This window comes from Daktulosphaira vitifoliae, unplaced genomic scaffold (assembly GCF_025091365.1).
Source record: "Daktulosphaira vitifoliae isolate Bord-2020 unplaced genomic scaffold, ASM2509136v1 Scaffold_1, whole genome shotgun sequence".
Lineage (NCBI taxonomy): Eukaryota > Metazoa > Arthropoda > Insecta > Hemiptera > Phylloxeridae > Daktulosphaira > Daktulosphaira vitifoliae.
The window spans coordinates 23079290-23090251 of record NW_026099572.1 but is presented as its reverse complement, the minus strand read 5'-3'; the positions used below and the strand labels follow the sequence as shown (position 1 = coordinate 23090251).

Genomic DNA, 10962 nt, shown 5'->3' with positions numbered 1-10962 from the left:
AAAAAAAAAAAAAAAAAAAAAAAACACATCTTAGTAAAACCAATACCTTTTCAGCTTCGCATCGAAGCTAAAATATAAAAACAATACATTCTCATCAATTACATATGAAGCTAAAATAAACTTAATTTTTGATATTAAATATGGGAAAGTAGTTTACTTTGTTGTGTTTGTAAGAGAAGATCATAATAAAAATTTAATGAGCATACTATAAAATGCATAAAAAGTAATAATATTTAACTTTTTAATGAAAATATTTCAAAATTTGTACTTTGGAACTAACTGAATAAAATTCATTAATATTTCTTATAATAAGTATACAAGAGAAAAATTGTTCACTGTAATCTAATTAAAATCTAAGCGTTACTAAAAATATTTGTTCTGATTGAAATAATTAAATGATTATAATAAAGAACGAATAACTAGTTTAACTATTTGTTGTTATCTATAAGAAAAAAACAAGTTTTATAAAACCCTTTTTGTTAAAATTAGAAAGCTTATTTTAAATTTTAGTTAAAGCAATTCATGGCATAAAAATAATTCTATTAAATTATCTAATAATCGACTTACTTGTTTAACTGTTAGTAGTATTGTAAATTATTTTGTATTGTGATTTTTGGACAACACATTAATATCATAATATAGATCAATTGATATCTTATAATTAACTGAACAAAAGTAAAATCACTACGTTACATTAAAATTATTATAAATCACTTAATTCAGTGGACCATTAATAATTTAACTGACTAAATTTTCTGTATTATTTGAAAAATAAATGTTTGGAAAAGTATGACAAAGAAATGAACTAGAAAATTCAATTAAGAAAAAAAATAAGGTAATTTATAATAATTTCAGTAAATTACAATAAATAAACTAACACTAGCTTATTTTTATAATCATTACTCTTTGTGTAAAATATTTCGTCAGTTGTTTGAATATAGAAATGTATACCCAGTCAATTTTATTGCAACCTATATCAAATCTGACACAATTAAACCAAATATTAAGAATAAATTTATATGGGTTATTTCATACATTAAGTTATACTTAGAACCAATGTGTTTAATTTAACAAAGTTTTAAAAGATTATGGATAGTGATATAATAGGTACAAAAAATCTAAAAAAATAATGTATAATAATTTGTTATTATTATTAAAAAAAAATTGATTTGATGTTTTATCTCAAATACATTAACACTTATCAAAGATTGGCATTAATGGTCAATAAAATATTCAGAGTATTAAATACTAAATTTTAGTCATGTTAAATCAATCTGCTTACGTTTTATTATTTCGCCTAAATGGATTTTCAAGTATAATCTTTAACATTATTTGATACATCATTTTTATTAAATATTCGATTTTCTTTTTTTTATATTTTTGTTAATCAGGTATTTTTCACTTGATTGATGCAATTCTATCGATGAGCTAATTTTTTTACTTCTATGTGTATTTGTTTACCAAGCACACATATATACCTTACATATGGTGGAAATAGTTAACAGTTATTTTTAGAATCAAAATAGTTGCTATGATTAAATAATATTAAAAAATAACAATAAAATTACATAATTACAGTTAGGTAATCACATAATTATAGTTTTGGAATACTTTTTCTTACCAATTGTTTTGAAAAGTGACCATAGAAATGAAGCACTATTGAGTTATACCGACCTACTTTAAAAATGTATACCTACTTTAATAATATACTCAACTTTAGCTATTTACTATTCCAGAATTAATTAAAAGAATAACAAGATTTATTTGCAGGTCACATTTACATTACCCTTTATATTCCATGTTATCAATTTGGCTCTTACGGTCATTCTATCTGACCTCAGCCTCTCGACATCCAAATAGAGATTCCCGTCTCTTCCCCTGTCTTACTTAACATAGACGCATCAGCAATAACTGTGCGTACCGAAAAAATTGAAAAGACGCACCTGTATAAAGTATAGATTATTTTATTAACCGTAAACACACTTAATTCTATTTAATTAGGATCAATTGAATATTACGATTCAAAATATTAGCATTTTATTATATATTTTATAATATTATATATTAATATTTTGAATTAAAAATAAATAAATTATTTATAAAGTTTGTTTATCTAAACTTCCGTAAAAAGCAACTGAGCTGAATACATACGATAAGTATGTGTTGCATGTAATGTACCCTTCATTTTTTCTGAAAGTCATGTGCAGCAAAACACAAGTTTATAAGATTACATTTACATTGTACCTAAAGTTTAATCTTTAGAGAAAAAAATAATTATGATCTTACTAACTTAATATAACTAACTCTAATAAAAAAATGTTTTATCCAAATATTATAATTGCTATTCATACAAATTTAAAAATTATGTTTTAATAATCACTTTATTTTAATCTGTTTAAGGTATTGGCATAGTTCAATTATCTTTTTGATCGATAATTTAACAGAATCGAACAACTGGTATAAAATATTTATGCAACACGTGCATTTTTTTTCATTTGTATGTATTTAATACCGTGTTGAAACAATTGTGATGTTTAATAACATTAACTTTGCTTAGAATGTCTTTACAAGTTTGAATTTATCAACAAATTGTAGAATATTTCACCTAAGGGGGTATAGCTCAGTGGTAGAGCATTCGACTGCAGATCGAGAGGTCCCCGGTTCAAACCCGGGTGCCCCCTGCAATTTTTTTTTTAAATTGTTGAATTAAAAATACAAGTGACTGTTAAATTATATAATACTAATTTATATCTTTTAAATTAAAATTTATAGAAAACATTTTTTAATTAAAAATAAAGTTTAATTATAAATGTTGGCAAGTTAACTATATTATCATTAAATGGATAAAAACTACTACTTTGAATTATTCATATAATAAAAATTTATCATTCTGGCTAATTAATTAAATAAAATTAAAACTATATTAAAAATATTATTAATTTAAAAATTGAAAATTATTAAGCTCAAAAGTCTTAGACTTTTTAGTCATTTTCTGTGGCTTTTGAGTTTAATATTTTTCAATTTTTAAATTAATAATATTTTTAATATAGCTTTAATTTTATTTAATTTGAATTATTCATGCAAAAAAGTTATCTTTTAATTCCGCTACGTAAATCACTATTAACATGTAAAAACATTTTATTTTAATAAAGAAATTCAAATTCAAATAATTTTTTGTGCAATATTTTTTGTTACGAGTTAGTTCATTTACGAAAAAAAGTTTTTAATAAATTCTCAGATGGTACTTATAACATAAAAATAGATAATAGCTATACAAAAATATCAAACATTATTTTTTATGAAGTTGAGCAATACTAACTTCATAATTAAAATTTTTTTTTTAAATATTAAGTAAAAGTCATTTAATTGAGCGAGTTTTTACCTATCAATTACTCTTTTAAATATAATATTAAAATCACAATACAAAAATTCAAACATCATGTACAAATTTTTATCAAAATTTTAAAGCAAAATAACAAGATTTCATATCTGAATTAAAAATATAATTTTAATATAGAAACATCAACTGTTATTTAAATACGTTATTTTTTACTGAGGAACAAACATGGGGGTATAGCTCAGTGGTAGAGCATTCGACTGCAGATCGAGAGGTCACCGGTTCAAACCCGGTTGCCCCCTTGAAATTTTTGCAGTTTTATTTACTTATTAAGGTTACTATAGTAATGATTTCAATACAATAAGATCATATTTAACACATTTATTGGTTATTTACACATTATATACAAGAATAATGTTATGTAATATTAAAATTTTTTGTTACATTGTTTACATATTAAACCTAATGATATCTGTCGTTCAATATAGATTTCAAAAATTGATTTGACTACTAAATGACAGATGGCGCTACCTATTAAATTTAAACTTAAAATCATATCCACATAATAATATATTTTGTATTTACAAATGTTACTCACAATATTTTACCGAGAATCTAATTATAAATTAAATAATTGCAAGTGACCTTAGTTTTCAATGTTGTTTTAGAGTAATAGAAAATGCATTTCTGTATTGACTTACCGAAAGTCTTATTTTTGAAAAATAATAAAATCGCTTTTATTTATTACTATTCACGACTGTTATTAGGGATTTTTTTTTTTTTTTTTTTTTGAAGGTCATTAGCCATATAGCGGATTGGCAAAATCGTAAAGACAAATGCGATCACTTTCTGATCCATTTATAAATTATATATTTGGACTTTACGTAACACATAGAACAGCTAAAAACACTAGTAATTAGCAAAAACTAAGTTTTTCTAAATACTATACGAGGATCAAAAACACTTAAACACCTGGATAAGTTTTTAAGGTTACATAAGTCAAAATAAGTTATCTTAATAAAATTAAATCCATTTGCAATAGAAATAATACTTGTATTCAAACCTCTATATAAAATTGTAGGCTAAATAGTATGGATCCAACGATCTCCTTTTGTAGTGACCTTGTACATAGGTAATAATAATATCAAAATATCATGAAAAATATGTTTTTTATAATATCAAGTTGAAGAGGAGATAATTTAACTAAAATAGAGACGTCAATTCAAAATTTCCAAATCCGGTTTGGATCTTTTGTCTCGGAAATTGAAAAAATTTTCGCTGGTGTCCCTCAGAGTGGAATTCTCTCACCTCTTTTACTCAATATTTACACATCAGACCAGCCTGTCTCTCAAAATACTATAGTAGCTGATTACGCGGATGACAAAGCCATAATCTCAATTAACAAAAACCCCCAAATTGCATCGTCAAGCCTTCAAATTCATCTGAATTTAATTTTAGAATGGTACATGAAATGGCGAATTAAACCAAATCCAAATAAGTCAGTACATACAACATTCACTTTATGTCACTCCTTCTGTCCAAATGTCTCTTTAAATAATTTTCCTATTCCAATGTCTAACACAGTCAGATACCTAGGACTCAATTTGGATAAACGCCTTACTTTGAACGCACACGTCCGTATCAAAAAACTTGCTTTAAATGCCCGACTCCGCAGTCTACGTCCCTTGCTTACAAATAATAAACACTCTAAACTAAAAGTTAAAGTTCTTATATATAAAACACTATTAAAACCAATGTGAACCTACGGTCTTAAATTGTGGGGTATCGCTTAAGTATCTAATACCAACAAAATCCAACAATTCCAGAATATTGCCCTTAGAAAAATTACATATGCTCCACCTTTTATGTCCAATTATACCCTACATAAAGACCTCATAATGAAAACTGTGACAGAAGAAGCTGTAGATTTCTACAAACGCTTTCATAATCGCCTACAAACCCACCAAAATCCATTGATAAAGAGCCTCAACGCTCAAATCATACCGGGACACCCCGGGCGTCGTCTAAAAAGGAACTGGTGCCGTGACTTGTTATAAAAAAAAAACAACCAAATTCTAGACTCTAGACAGCGTTAATTCCAAGCCAAGTGTCACCAATGGGTGATTTCTTAATTGAAAATATTCATGCTACTATTATAATATCCTATATACTTGTTGTGCTATATTATACAGATTGTGTATCTCAAATTGTAAAATAAAAAAAAGTATTTTTTTTATAAAAGGATTTTTAGATTCTCAATTAAAATTATACATATACATTATGCATATAAGAAATATCAGTGAAAAGTATTAACTGTGGCTGTTAGGACCCAAACCAAAGCACGGTTAACACATTTTTTTATTTAATGGTGCGTTTATAAATGTCGAAAATACATACACAGTTTTAGGATTTAATGTCAGTAACTAACAATTTAAACATTATAAAAAAATTAATCACCGAATTTTTTTTTTAATTTTGAGGTTCGGGTTATTTGAGATATAATAATTTGTATTTAATTATATTTATTAGATTATTAGAAATTAACCCATAACAATAAATGGGATTGCTCAGTCAGTGATAGTGCGAATTGACTGGCCCCAGTTTTCATTGAATATTAAATTGGCGAAAATGCCTAAGTAGTCACCGCCCCAAATGACGCTCCTGAACTTAAAGATATTTAGCTCACTTAAATAATAAACATTATATTTAATTAAGACAAAATGTTTGATAATAGTACACTAAAATTATTATTTTTTCTCTGTGTGGTCTATTTCTCAAATTACCAACTAAGAACTGTATCGTGTTTATCAGATAGCTATTCGAGATGTTTTATAGTAGTTGTGATCACTTCCGGACATGTAACGCCTGCCAACTCGGCACGTGTTGGCCCACATGGGCCATTTCACAGGAAACATTAAGGACTCTTGAATACAATACATTGATTAAAGCGGCACTGATATTGACATAAACACTCGGTATACCTATGATACCACAGTCTTAACAATAACAAAACCAACTTCACAAAAAAACCCATTAGGCCACCCATAGTGATGAAAGTGTACGGCACACGTTTATCGCACATTATGTGTGGACACGGTCAATTTAATGGCAGTTTTATAGTTGGTAGTTTAACGATGCATAGGACAGAAGTTTTCCACTGAATGAAGTCAATGAAATATTGACAATTTATCAGTTTATGAAATCTTTAAAAAATTAATAATTGACTTTTTAAAACAAAATTAAGTTACTAGTTATCATTACCGTGATACTAAAATAATTTTATTAATTTTACAAATTATATTCGTTTGTACTAACATTGTAAGAATCGGAGGAGAAATAATTGTAAGTAGAGGATAATAGACGAATCGTTAAATCGATTCGTCACACTTAGTTAATATTAGATAAATCACACTTGGTTCATTTCTCCAGTAAAAAACTTGCATTATTACAATCACCGTAGTGTTGTACATGGAAACATATTAATGTACCGTGTTGAGACATCTTTCATAAGAAGTTAAACTCTTGGAGTCGCAATAAATATGATCGTGAAGTAGGCGTGTAAGATCAAAAATTCGTCCATTTCTTCATCTATAGTTGTTCTTTAATGCGATTTTGGTAGCCTTTATACAAAGTCACAGCCTGAAGGTAAGTATGTTTATAATATAATGTATATTCTATAAAATGTTGGCGATTCATAAGGGGTTGTAAAGGTTATAGCCAAATTTATGTTGCTTTATATCTATAAGTCGAATACGGTATGTTACGGTGGCTTGAGGAGGGTAAATTTGGAGAAAAAAAACAAGACGGGAACGAAATAAGCCAGAGGAGCATTAAAGAAGGCGGTGGTAACTAATGTCGGTGTCAGGATTACGACGGCACCGCTATACATCGCCATTTACGGGACCTTTGGGATCAACGCGATCGTATTCGTTTCACCCAAAAGAATATTATACACTTAAATGTACGCCGCTTGAAATTGAATTTGAAATTGGAAAAAAAAACAAGCGCGAATATACTTTTTTAACCAATTTCGCAACGTTATTTGGGCTGCCGCTTGCCCCAAGGTTGAAGGTAAAACTTTTATTGACTAAATGTATTAAACTATATAAACTACAGTGAACGTTAAAGTATCAATCAAATCCCTCGCCCGTGTATGTGTACCGCCGCCTATGCGCTTTGCTGAAGATGCTGCTTTTTTATTCCACGTTTTTTTATACATCGTGGCATATTATATCAAATTATTGTAAACAAGTTTTACGCTCAAGGTGGCCTGTGCTTACACACTTACACAAATTGTTTCCGTAGTGTTCTACTGTAAAAAAAAAAAAATAAAATAAAATATATTCTTAAATTTTACATAACATTAGCCACACATTATCAACAATATGTATTTTATCCAAAGTATATGAATATTTTCATTAAAAACCTTCCTGCGGCCGCCGGATTGTCCAACACCACAACTGTTGTTAAAGTTTGACAAGTATTGTAAACAACGTGGAGAGTGTTGTTTTCCGGTTTGTCGATCACATGATATTATTGTAAAATCTAAACTCGCGTGGGGTCGAACTATAGTTGCGGTGGAGTACGTGTGCGCGACCCCCTTAGGAGCTTATTGGGTTTTGTTTGTCTCGCTGTGCGAGACTCCGCTGAAAAGTAAACCATTTACACGGTTCACGTGACGAGCACAATGCTTCGTGGGACAACACGACACTTGGGTAATTGCCACCCTGCCGAGCGCGGGGTAATAAAAACAATGCAACGATCATGAAGTGGGTGTGTTAAAAACAGTAGTTTTTGCAAAGCGCATACACATCATGTTCACTGTCGGGTATATTGGATTTGTTCCGAACAAATTGGTTTTGCGATGGTTTCAAACCGCTTGTTTCTTTGTGCGACGCTTAATGCGGCGAGGTACGCAAATACACAAGTTCTCTATTTGTAAACCCAATAAACGTGTTGAGCGAATGAACTCAAAAGCGCTCTGCGAGGGGCAAATTGTATCAAACGATTTAGAAATATAACAATTCTTCTATAGATAATTTCCACGGAATTTTATTATTAAAAAAAATAATAATAACATTGTATTTACTGTCATCCTATTGATTTTATCATCACTGAGATTTATGATTTTTTATTATATTCAACACATCGACTATGGTTTGATTGATATTTTTGATATTATTTGTGCTTATTTCTATAAATAACATTATTTTGATATATTTTTAAAACTTGTCTATTACAATCTTAATTAAAATTTTACTGTTTTCAATTAGGATTAAACCTACAAAAACGAGTACTTAAACCGTAACTATTTTTACCTTTGATACCAGAGCTGCAATTAAGATATTCATTTCAAGAAAATTATGAACCGATATCGAACTGATGAAACCTTTAAAAGTAAAAGTTAGTAAAATAGTTTTGTCTTACCGCGCTGATTTTCGACACATTCTGACATACTTTAATGTCATCGAAAATTTCTTTAACGTAATCAGTTGGTTATTTATTTATTAAGCTGTGTAGAATCTAATGAAAATTCATCTGTAATGATATATTTCTAATACACGTTTTTGCATGTTTAAATTAAATTAAAACAACACACGAGAGCAATTACATTTGGTCTTTCGTTACATTGAGTTTAGATGTGTAAAACAGTAACTGAATGATTGTCTTGGCACATGTTAAGAACAGATTTAACGAAATCAACGGAAACCTCTCTAGAAAGTTAACACGTGAGCTTATTCACGGCGATAATGACATTACACGTTTTGTACCTACGGTGGCTAAAATTGAAAAGGGAAAAACAAAACCGAGTAACAAGACGTATCAATTATTATTATTGTTGTAACTGCTGTTGTGAGGTGTTTTTCATTTAGCTCGACAAGGACGACGTCAGGACGGTAATTTCGTTATCCGCTTTAAGTTGGAGAATTGCCCTTATATATTTATAAAATTTTTATTATAACCTCCGTTCATAGAAGGGTGTGTTGTTAGTTGATTGGCCACCATAAGTGTGTTAAAGTCCGCCGGGGAAAATCTTCACGCTTTCGTTTCAGTAGCACACCTTTATATTGTTGCACCTCGCCACACCATCACTGGCACCCTCAATCCTCGGTTGATCTCACGTGTAACGTCATTATGTGTTTTCCACTTGGCTTTAAGCCGTCGTGATGACAACATAATCGGGTTTGTTTTCTCCGTGTCTTACCCTACTCACAGCACTGCTGCTGTCATCTAACCGCCATCGCCGGCTAATATATAAATCTGACCGAGTGCATCTCACACGCGAGACAAATCCGGTGATGATGTTTTTTTACATTAATGTAAGGGGAAGAAAAGTCGTCGATGTCGAGACTGAAATACATTTAGCACCAATAATGTTCTAAGATTTGTAGTAATCATTTCAGTGAGCGGATTATATCAGTCATACAGAGCTAATCTAGCTACTCGAATTAAATTAGTCATCATTAACTTACTTCGGCATTACAACACTGTAACATTAGTTATGTCGATACAATATCTCAATTAGACACAATATTTACTCTTTGAAACGGCCGTATTTAAACATTTTGGGTGTATCATAATTCTATCACTTCTAAAAATTATTATGTTAAACCAGGATTATTAAAAACATGTTAAAAAAAAAAAAAATTTAAAACATAAATAAACAATTTAAAACGTCCTATAGGATCAATGTAAATTTTGACATTTTTGGTGTTTTAAACAGTGTTTAAAACGTATCTACTCTGTGTTAAACTTTTTACGAAAATTATGAACGAAGAATTAATCTTCAGCATGACAATTTGTCACCTCTTGATGGTACTGTCCCCAGACATATGTTCACAATGCTTCTTAAATACCACCCTATTCTACGGTAACATCACGTAGAATTTTTTAGATCAAGAGTATATTATATTTCATATTATCATAAGTACAATCAGGAGGGGTTAAGGGGGTCCTCAAATACTGTCATAGGCCTCTACAAAATATAATAGAAATTAAATGTATTTTTATATAGAAATATTCTATTATCTTTGATAAATATATTTTACAATACCCTAAAATTATAGACAAATGAAAATAGATTGTATGTTAACAATCATTTGAATTTTGTATTCTAAACAGAATATCTATTTTTTAATGATTTTGTTCATCCCTGACTTCTTTTCCATTACAAGCATCGTTGGTTTATACTTGAGTACATAATAAGACTTCATAAACGTCATAATGTGGTCGATCGTTATAACAATAATAATTGTGTAAAAAAAATACAAAGCACATTTAAACAATTCAAATATTTACACACGATATAGACTCGATTTGGTAAACAAAATAGATCAGTTTTTAAATTATTTTTTTCTTTAAACACGATTTTTGCAAGCAAAAAATGTTCTCCCTCGTAATAGTAACTTAGGTAGGTTATTACTGTATAAATATAAATTGTGATTATTAACTACTAGTATAGTTGTTACAATTTGTTCGTATAGTCGCCCCATGACAGATGGCTTATGAAGAACCTTTCGAATAATATTATTGTCAACAACCCGGCGGCAATGATAGCGGTGGAGGGTTGCAGCATCGTTGTGCTACCGTATAATGAATAAAGACGTGTATGTAACAACCATAAT

General features: G+C 29.1%; 1 protein-coding gene and 2 non-coding genes across 4 annotated transcripts in view; 2 read left to right on the top strand and 1 right to left on the bottom strand.

Annotated features, from left to right (window-relative positions):
• LOC126896143 (cGMP-dependent protein kinase, isozyme 2 forms cD4/T1/T3A/T3B) overlaps positions 1-10962 on the bottom strand; it is a 79495-nt gene that overhangs the window by 63082 nt on the left and 5451 nt on the right. Inside the window, exon 1 of one of the 2 annotated variants that reach the window (XM_050668645.1) lies at positions 568-587. The exons of the other annotated variant lie outside the window; for it this stretch is intronic. The gene's annotated coding sequence lies outside the window, so the exon portion shown is untranslated. Of the gene's footprint in view, positions 1-567; positions 588-10962 lie in introns of those variants that run through there. 2 annotated transcript variants of the gene reach the window in all.
• Trnac-gca (transfer RNA cysteine (anticodon GCA)) lies at positions 2610-2681 on the top strand. The gene has a single exon. It is a non-coding gene; the product is annotated as a tRNA-Cys (tRNA).
• Trnac-gca (transfer RNA cysteine (anticodon GCA)) lies at positions 3568-3639 on the top strand. The gene has a single exon. It is a non-coding gene; the product is annotated as a tRNA-Cys (tRNA).